Genomic DNA, 10,500 nt, shown 5'->3' on the forward strand with positions numbered 1-10,500 from the left:
TCCATATCTATAGTGGTACAGAAGCATCACTAGGCGATTCATCTTGCCATTGATGAGTAAGTGGCCCAAGATGAGGTTTCGTCTTTCGAGCAGTGTAATGAATATTGTGGTAAGTATATTTTACTTTTATCTCATTTTGTTATGTTGTTATTGGTATATTTATAAAAAATATTTGTTTTCCTTTCCATACTGATATTTTTAGAGGATCACGTCGCTATACCATATGGCAAGAAGCAACTTTCATTCGGTCACTGTTGGGTGTAAAGATCGAGCACTTACCGTGTTATGGACGGTTTTGTCGATACTATGCGAGTCGTCTTAGAGGATAGATGACTTCAGACTGTGCCATCGACAGATGATCCGAATACCTCTTCATATGCCCAGCACACCTCATACTCAGACTTCTCAGACTTCGACCTCTCTGTAGATGATGTGTCTATATCACCGAGGATGAGTGAGCCTGGAGACATATCGTACCGATCCGATGAGCAGGACGTCGATTAATATGGGAGGGCCAAAGGCAGGGGTCAATTGAGAGTTTTTCGAGGTAGACGCCATGTACATGTTGATAGACCGAGCACGCCATTACCTCGCACCTCATCTGTCGATATCGTGCTTGAGCCATCACGCCAGTGGCCACAGATGACGTGTTTATGAGAGGCGGACACGGAGGAGGCCCAAATATTTTGATATATACGTCTGTCGATAGTTGTAATACTTATACATTTTTTTCTTATTAAAAAATTTTGTAATCATCAACCATTGGATAATATTATTTTGAAATTAATATTATATTTTTTTAATCTGAAAGCATATGTTACAATTTTTGTTAGTTGTGTAAAAAATTAATTGTTGACCTTGATACAGGTTATATGGTTGAAGTTTGGGATTGTCTATCATTTCTAAGATATTGTGCCATATTAATTATAAATAAAATTAAAAAATTTGAATTTATATCTCAAAAAAATATATTTAATATAATAATATAATATGATACTATATAATAATATATATTTATATAATATAATATAATATAGTATAATATAATATAATATACTATAATATATTATAATAATATAATATTTTTAATAATAAAATATAATATATTATATATTGATATTTATAATATTTTATACTATATTATGATATATAATAATATTATATATAATATAATAATATTATATTATATAATACAATAATGTATAATAATATAATATCATATATTATATATTGATATTTATAATATTTAACACTATATTATTATATATAATAATATATAATAATATAATATATTAAAATAAAATATTAAAATAATATAATATTTTAATATATTATATTATATTATATTATAATAATATATAATAAAAAATAATATAATTATATATTAATATAATATATTACTATATAATTTATAATAATAATATTATATAATATATATTATATTATATTAATATAAAATATTAATATAATATAATATTATAATATAACATTATAACTTAAAGTCGTCCTGTGATAGGATGATTTATAAAATCGTCCTATGTTAGGGCGACTTTATAAGCCGCCCTATATTAGGGTGACTTATATAATTGCCTTATCATTGGACGATTTATAGAGTCACCCTACTATAAGGCAATTTATGCTGTGTATCCACGCTGGTATTAGGATTGCAGTAAGAGAGCTGAGTCAGCATACAAAGTCGCCTTATGATTGGACGACTTTATTTTGGACAGTAGTTTAGTAAATATTTTCGAAAGAGTATTATTTTGATAATTTTTTAAAAATAAATATTAAATCGATAAATTTGCCTATCATTCTAAAGTAAGTTATAAGGTAGTGTTTGGCACGAAGCGATAACCTCAAAATCAACAATGATGTGGGTGTGATCATTATATGTGATTGTATCTTAGTGATTTCATATGGCAATAATTGCAAGTTATCTTTAGTATTGAAATCACCGTCCAAAGTTGACTAGTACTAAAATGGGATAGGTTGTCTGGATGGCCATAAAGCAATGACATTGGATTGGAATTTAGGTACAAAAATATATTATCCGACTCTCTATCTTCCAATCTCATTTAAAATATGCCGAAGATTTATAATAATAAATATATATATAAGGATAGTTTGAATAAAGCCAATCAAATTTGAGATTAGATCCTATTAGATCAAAAAAAATTAAATAATTAAGATTCTATATCGATAATCTAAATTATTGAATATGATCTACTATTTTAAAATTATTTGCATACTAAAATTTAGATGGTTTAAAAATTTTTAAATTATCAAAAAAATATATTTATTTATTTAATTTAATTTAAATTATTTAATTTTTAACTACTTTCAGTGGCCTTCAAAACGTATAATTTTAAACCTGATCTATCTGTTTTCAAGTCTGACGCGCGTTCTCTCTCTCGTACACACGCGAGGGACGGTTCTGATATTACATGGACGGCAATCGCCAGGGCACACCGAATAAATCAATCATGGATATCCAAGATGAGCTCGCCGTCGCCGTCCTCCGCCATGGTCTCCACCGAGAAGGCGCTCCGCGTCGTCCTGAGTATATCCCAACGCCTGCCCCTGGTCATTGTCCGTTGCCATGATTCTAGGGCTGGTCTTGGCAGAGGACGTCGGCGCCCCCGATCCATTACCACCCTATCGGGCCTCCGTCAAGGTTTGACGATCCTCCTCCCCCTCTTCAATTCTTAAATCTCATGGCTCTCTGGTTTCAGTAATTCTTGGATTATATTAGAAAGATTGGTTGCTGTTTTTTATTACTTTGCTGGGGATTGATGTTGTACTGTAGGTTTCAGCTAACTTTTTGAGTTGTCTGATTGGAAGATTGCCTGCGATGGACAAGAATATCGATGGGATTTCTGAGCATTCCATGAAAAGTTCTATTTTTGATTGATACGAGTGGTCGAGCGGCTTCAATGCAATTTTGAAAGTTTAGGAGGATTGGAACCATATTGAAAGGAATGATGATGCTTATGGTGTTTGCGGATGTACCGTAAAAAATTATAATATTTTGTGATTTTTTTCTTAGAATTACACCTTATGATTTGAGACAATTTGGTGTTTGGTAGCACACTGAAATTTCATAAAATCTCTCAAATCATGGAATTAGAAATTTCTACTTTGAGTAATGCTTTTGAAGTTCATGATTTGCTCCTCTATAGCCTTTTAACTTTCTGATTTTGAATTTTCTCCCTTTTAACAACCTAGCTTCCACTTAAAAAATAAATCAAGTTTCAAAACTGAGAAGTTGTAAATCAAAGAAACAGACAAGATCATGATTTCAAAATTTCAGATGTCTAACACGGCCTAAATGGATGAAGTTTTCAGAATTATGGAACGTAGATTTGTTAGATGAATTACCGGTCACATATATAAAGGAGGCAAAAGTGCCTAGCCAACTCCATAAGGAAGCCAGTCCACTTAATTGAGCTCATACACCTAGGTATTTTTTCAATGGATCATCCACTCCTTGGCTGCCCTGGGGATCCAAAGGTAAAAGTTGTCCCCTCCCTCATCTGATAATCCAACCATGTTAGCTGCTTATAGACATTATCTACATATAGCATATGTATAGATTATGTTGGAAACCATGACCATGCAAAATCACTGGGCAAAATGGCTCTGACTACTTGTCTCATCCTCTAGATGGAGGTGAGGTACCAGATTGGCCCTTAGTAGCAGGAATCTTCTATTTAGAATGGTGCACCCATGTCGAAATCTCATTGGAAACTTGTTCTAACTCACTTCATAAGTGCTTATTATTATTTTTTTTATGAGATCCACTTTCTCATACATGCAGTTTTGGACCCACATTGACATCTGCTTCTGGTAACTAAGGGTTGATAACTTGCTGCACCTTGTGCCTTAGTTGTGCCTTTAATAACAAGGGTATTGTTTTGGAATTTGGAGGTTACCTAATAACATGGCAGAATGACTAGTAAAGTGTGGCTCATTTTAGGACATTAGTTACTATGGTTGAACGCTCTGTAGATTGAATATGCATTTTCAAGTCGCACTACCAATTGAATTGTTTCATGATAGTTGGGCTATGGTTTATGAACTTGTGTTTCGTGAGAGAAGCAAGCATGTACACCTTGTGAGAATTTTGAATTATGGAAGTGTGTATTTGTGATTTAGTACCTTTTGAATCAAGTTGCTGACCTTTTCACTATGTCCCTTCAACTAGTGAAGTTATTAAAATTATTCAACAGGTTTGAATACTTTGGTTTCGTATCTAAGTTTTGACTTGTGGCAGAGTAATGTAGGTTGGAACCGCACCCTCATCGTGACAAGATTAGCGGGTGACCTCTGGACCACCCTTAGACAAGTTATGGGAAGTTCACTCATAAGTGGCCAAAGGACTTAACGTTTTGTAAAATTAGGTCAAGTTGCAGTGTTAGAGGCAATCCAATGCACATCAAAGGCTCTAGAGTCTACAAATACTGTATTATATACTCAGTTTTACTAATAAAATTTACTTTCTTTTGAGTACACATTAATTCATGGTTGCCCTCTATATACTTTTGCATGGTGAATTCTACATGAGCTCTGGTAGATTTGAGAATCGACGATGTGGAGTCCTTGTTTGCGGAGCACTTCAAAGGTATGTCATGAAGTCTTTGGCAATGACAAGGCTTTCTTGGTAGCAAGATGGTAAAGATACTAGTTAATAGTTATCCCTCCTAGTTACTTAGCTTCCAGTTACCTTTGCCTTAGATTTTAAACTCATAATTACATTCAAAATTCTGGGTTTATTTTACTTTGATTTGGATAGCTCTGAAGCACATGCTTGGCATCCCAAAATGCTTCATAGAGAGTTGACGATGAGATGGTCAGACCATTGATTGTGGTGGTTTGCTCATTTATAAAGCTGCCCAAAGTCTTCCCCAAATAAAATTTGGTTATCGGGCATTGTTTGGGCCCACAATCTGAACCAATTATAATTAATTAGCTACCCTCTCTCTCTCTCTCAAAAAAAAAAAAAAAAAAAAAGAAGAAGAAAAACAGCACCATAGGGGCCAATAGGATAAATTGATGCTCAAATAGTGGTTGCCTTGCTCGGTAGGAGCTGTAGAGCAATGACTAGCTAGTCTAAGCAAGCTCCTCTTCACCCTGTGCCTGACCTAATTGCTCCTTCCTTTTATGTTGTGTTTTCAAACTTCGCAACAAGAAATATTCAAAGAAGTACTCCTATTTTAAGATGTTGGAATATTTAATTTTAAAAGCTAATGCAGGAATATTGGATCCAAGAAGGTGGCCATTAAAAATTTGGGGATTTGAGAAGGCGGGACATCTCCTTGGAAATTGGCATAGATCTTTTAAGAACTAAGAGATACCATGAGTGTTGCTGGCATTTCCTCTAACGCTCTGGATTCCATTGAGATGGAGGACTACATTGCAGTGGAATAGTTGGCATAGTTATCTTCTTTTTTCTTTTTTTTTTTTTGATTAGAAGCTTTTGTTCGTTTTGAGGCATGATATCTTATTATGCTTAATAACTGATTATGTATTTTTTCTTCTTTTTTCCCCCTATTTTCAAGGAGAAGTTTCTTCACTTGTACAAAATATGCATCTTGATACACCTCTTTGGATCGTTATTTCAAAGTGGTCACATATGTGATGCAAAATGAAGTATGGCTGAGTTACTGTTGCTCTTTGCAGAAGATAGCAACATAGCAACAGCGAATACTCTGCAAATTTCCTTGTGCCATCACCGTATCCTCCTGGAGTCATTCTAGTTGTAATTATAAAAGGCTGTTTAACATTATTATGACATACACAATACTGGAAAATAATACATGTATAGGTGGTAATTGCTGCTTTTGAGAACTCATATTAGGCTGTGGCTGTTTCATGTACATTGGCTCTTTCTGCCCTGCAGTGGTCCAAGAGTGATATCTATTGTGAATTCTTCAGAGAACCGAGGAGGAGGACGTGTGGTTGCCGCAGCTGTAGTTCCTGATGAAGTAGATGGAATCAAGGATGTGCTACAAAAATGGAGTGATCTTGATAAAGTTGACCTCATTCTAACTTGAGGTGAATTTTACTTCTAAATTGGCAATAAATGTCTGTCCTTATTCATGCTTTTCATGTTGTATGGTTGCCTCTTATTATATTTTGTCTAAGAAGTGGACCTGTCTTTTCAACCAGGGGCATTACACCTGAAGCTACAAAGGCTTCAATAGAGAAAGAAACACCTAGTCTTGTGCTTGTGATGCTCCAAGAGAGTCTCGAGGTATCATCATCTTTCATGACAATTGTCAGTGGAAGTCTCAAAAGAGCATATTCTGCAATGCATTCCTGCTCCGTAAATTCTAATAACAAAATACTACTACTACTCCCAAATATTATTCCAACTTCATGAAAAAAGAATCTCACTCAACAAATGATGATTTTTGTGATAATTTCTTTTTTTTCTCTCTCACAAGTTATGCTGAAACATTTCTAATGTTTTGACTACTTTAATCCGTTCCTTTTATTTGTTCACATAATCTAAATATTTCCAAATTTTTGTGGAATCACATATGGCTGTAAATGGTTGCTTGACCTCTTATCCTGAATTTCTTACTCTATTTTATATAATAGTTTCACATTCATACATACCTGGTGAATGCATATGTTCTTGGTCACTATAGAAAGATATGTATGGCTGACGATGGAACATGCAACTAAATTGCAGTTTTGGACATGTTCACTTTGGACACATGCTCATACATATCAGAGGATTGACACTTGTCGTATTGTACCAGTAAGGTACCGATGCAAGACCTAGTATTTGAGTGTAAAACCTTGATTATAATTATTTAGAAGATTCATATTTTCATTCTTGGTGTCTTCCCTTTATTTTGCTAAGTTTATATTCTGACCACTAATCCAAGAGACAATGCATTGATTTCTGCAAGAACAGGTAATACCATTTGCAGTGCTCTCTTGGGCTGCAGCTGGGATCAGAGGATTGACACTGGTGATGACATTGTTCTGATCCTATTTTGTTATTTGCAAATTTTTCCACTTCATCACTTTGTAGACCCCAGATAAAAAGGAGATAAAGGCTAGAAGCATCCTCACCATGTTCAGCATACTGCAGCGCAACCAGTGGACCAATGGGGATATAGCTTTAAGGCTGCAACTGCTGGTTCAAAATGCTCATGTTCTCATTGACACTTACAAGCAGATGGACTGCATAGAATTTTGCTGCCATTTCATGTTGAAGACTGCTATAGAAGAGCTAAATCAAGGATGATTGTTCACTTGGAGCAAAACATTGATGTGTAGGCTGTGTAATTACTATCTGTGTGGAGAGAACCTTTACTGTACAGGAACCTTACATGGTAAAGACATGTACTTGTGACTGGAGGCCATTTTTTGGAGGACAACTCGTTGTTGTTAATGGAATGGAAAAATGGTTTGCTGTTGGTGGACCCTTCTTGGGGGGCCTTTCTGTTGCTTGATCTCTTGTATGCTGGTCAATTTAAGCAAATATATGCAAGTATTTTTTTTTTTTTTTTCCTTTGCTGCCTTTCCTTACCTGCTTGCTCTTCTGAACGATGGAATAGCTTGTATCTTTAGGGCCTGTTTGGATGCCCCGGCAAGCTCCATGGATACGTTGTTGGGGTGGGGGCTTGAAGAAGTTGGTAGGAAGACATTCGGGGGGAGAGGATTTTTTCCCGCTATGGAAAAATTTGGCCTGCAGAGTCCTCAAAAAATTACCGTCGCTGGAAAACACTCCGCAACGGTCGGTGAATTTTTGACATATAATTGCTAAAGTTCAAGAAAAACACACTTGCGGTTTAAGATTTAGAGGATGCACATCCAGGGGCATGTTTGTTTGAGGAGAGCTCCCATTCCAGCAAGCAGGCTGGGGAGAGTTGTACATCAATTCTAAGATGAAATGAGAATGGTGCAATCCTATTAAATCCAATCCCGGCTCTCCTCAAATATTTAAGTTCCATTTTGGTTCTGATTTTAGTTACAACTCAAATGTATTGGAGGATATGACCATTTTGATTTCCATTGCAATTTTGATTGTAAACCAAAAGAAGTATCCTCTAACTAGTGTGAGAGAGTTCTTGGAGAAGTGAAGGGACTAGTAGTGATGATGTTGGACTTACTGATATTACCTAGTAGTCGACATGCACCATCAAATTTGTGGATCATCGTTTAATGGATGAACTAAGATAAGATGGTAGAGAAATTACTTCCTACACTATGTGCACCATTTGGCTGTGCACACCACCAATCATAATCACTCATTTCTATAATGATGCATCGAAATACATGTTTGATGAATTGACTTACAAAAATAAGTAGTTGCGATTGGTGGCATGCACGGCCACGTGGTGCATACAGTAGAATAATTTTTTCAAAATGTGTGAAACCATCACAGTTGGTACACTACCATAAAATTTTCTTTAGATATATTCAAACTTGTGATTTTGCTATGATCTTCTTAAGCATGACTGTTGGTACCTCCAAACTCTCCGAACAATTCCACATCAACAAGAAGCTATCACAACCACAAATACTAACCGGTCATTTTGTGGGAAAATGAGGGGTGGAACTCCCCTTTGCTTGGCCTTCATACCTTTGAAAAAAAGAAAAAAATCATGGTAGCTGTTCAAATTAAGTTGGTTTCCTAAGCTTCACAAGATATCATGTCATTCGACTGTCTGATATCCACTGCAGCCCCTTTGATGATAATTTCCAATCAAGTAATCCAATTGGGATTGTATCTCCCAATTGGATGAATTCCATGACTCTACAACATAAAACAAATGCACCAACATTAATTTGTAGAATTGTTTTCATATATGAAAAGAGGAGAAAGGGAAGAAGATGGATCATTTTAAGAAGACCCTGATGTCCAGTTATTTTAAGAAGATGGATCATTTTAAAATAGTATGTGTTTGGGCATACTATTTTATTAGTATATATGAAAAGAGGAGAAAAGGGATGAAGATGGATCATTTTAAGAAGATCCTGATGTCCAATTATTAGCTTGGGTTTAGTTAGCATCTTTCAAATATCATCTTGTTCATTGATCTCTTAGCTCATAGAATTGCTGCAATATATAAATTCATAGATTTGTAATTGATTTCTAATCAAACAAGCAACTGATTACAACAAATAAAATAAAATAGAGGAGGGTATTTGAGAAATAGTATATTTTTATGATATTATATGATGATCATATAATTTAATACATGATGGATCTTAACGGGAATGGATGGCTGCTATCACAAATGCACACATAAAGACATGCATGCCAAAAAAAAAAAAAGAAAAAAGAAAAAAAGATCAACAAGCTTTTGAAAAGTTTTGCACTTTAGGGTTGAAGTATTTCTCACTTAAAGTTGAAAGACTGTCGCGATTTTTTTTTCTTCTTTTTTAGTGGCCAAAAGTCTCTTCCATACAGGGGTAGTACATGTCAATTGCCTTCTCATCCTGGTAGAGTTTCTAACTACAATTTTGAGCAGGTCTAGAGTTGGCACTAAAAATTTCTTTATTTGGCAATCTTCTTGATGAACATTCAATCATTTCCTAATGTGTTTAGTAAATTCTTGAAAAAAAATAGAAATGAAACAATTTTTATATGCCAAATTAGATTATATGATCTAAAGGATATGACAAATTGAAATCTAATGATTCACTTTGATCCTTATCCAAAAACAAGATTTAGATTATTTAGAATCATGTTCATATGGTTTGTCTGATCTGGACTCCAGATGATGAAATCTAAAATCGTGAACTGTAAGATTCTGACAAAAATGATTATTGGAGACTACACAAACAAAGAGAATGCAAGGATCAACTCCGGCAGGAGATAGCTGGTCTTGATAATTAAACTCCAGCAGCAGATAGCTGGTCTTGATAATTTAGGTTACTTGACATTAACCGCAGGAAATTTCTAGACCATCCAAGGTAGTCTCTTCCATGTAATATCTTTCAATGATTGCTCATCTACCGACAGATGCATAAATTTCTTGTAACGTCATTATGCATTTGGAGCACCACAAAGAAACATCTATTTCCTAAGGTAGATCATTCCTATGGAGTTAAAGTAACATTTGACTATTTAGACCTTTTTGGTAGAATTGGATTGGACTATGAATATGATTTTACAGGTGGAAGGGACATGGTACCCAATGATATAAAATAATTTTTTTTTTAAAAAACAAGTTTGGCTGGTATGGGACATCCAATAGAAGAACAGAATGCAACTAACCTTGTGATATCCAGCCCTAAAATCCCACCCCTTGCACAAATTTTAGGGCATGAAAAAAAGAGAAACAAAACAAAAAAAAAAGAATATTGAAGACTCCCGCAGGGAGTCTTCTTCTAGGAGAGCAAAATCGGAGAGGAAGTCAAATCTGGGAAGGATTCGGCCTCTCCTCTGCCCTATATAAAACCCCTCTTCCCTCCTCCATGGTCGGCCACAGCGAGCATCGATTTTTTCTTCTCCTTCTCCTCAGATTCTTCCAT

General features: G+C 34.9%; 1 long non-coding RNA gene across 9 annotated transcripts; it reads left to right on the forward strand.

Annotated features, from left to right (window-relative positions):
- The first annotated feature begins 2,386 nt into the window (after nucleotides 1-2,386).
- On the forward strand, nucleotides 2,387-7,433 carry LOC105049620 (uncharacterized). Of its 9 annotated transcripts, none has more exons than XR_012143463.1 (5): nucleotides 2,387-2,674; nucleotides 2,842-4,621; nucleotides 5,900-6,054; nucleotides 6,169-6,253; nucleotides 6,698-7,433. It is a non-coding gene; the product is annotated as an uncharacterized lncRNA (long non-coding RNA). The 9 variants fall into 9 exon arrangements; XR_012143464.1 differs by having other exon boundaries at nucleotides 4,274-4,621; XR_012143461.1 differs by having other exon boundaries at nucleotides 4,574-4,621.
- Nucleotides 7,434-10,500: the final 3,067 nt, after the last annotated feature.

The sequence above is a fragment of the Elaeis guineensis genome, chromosome 8 (genome assembly GCF_000442705.2).
Source record: "Elaeis guineensis isolate ETL-2024a chromosome 8, EG11, whole genome shotgun sequence".
In the NCBI taxonomy this organism is placed as follows: domain Eukaryota; kingdom Viridiplantae; phylum Streptophyta; class Magnoliopsida; order Arecales; family Arecaceae; genus Elaeis; species Elaeis guineensis.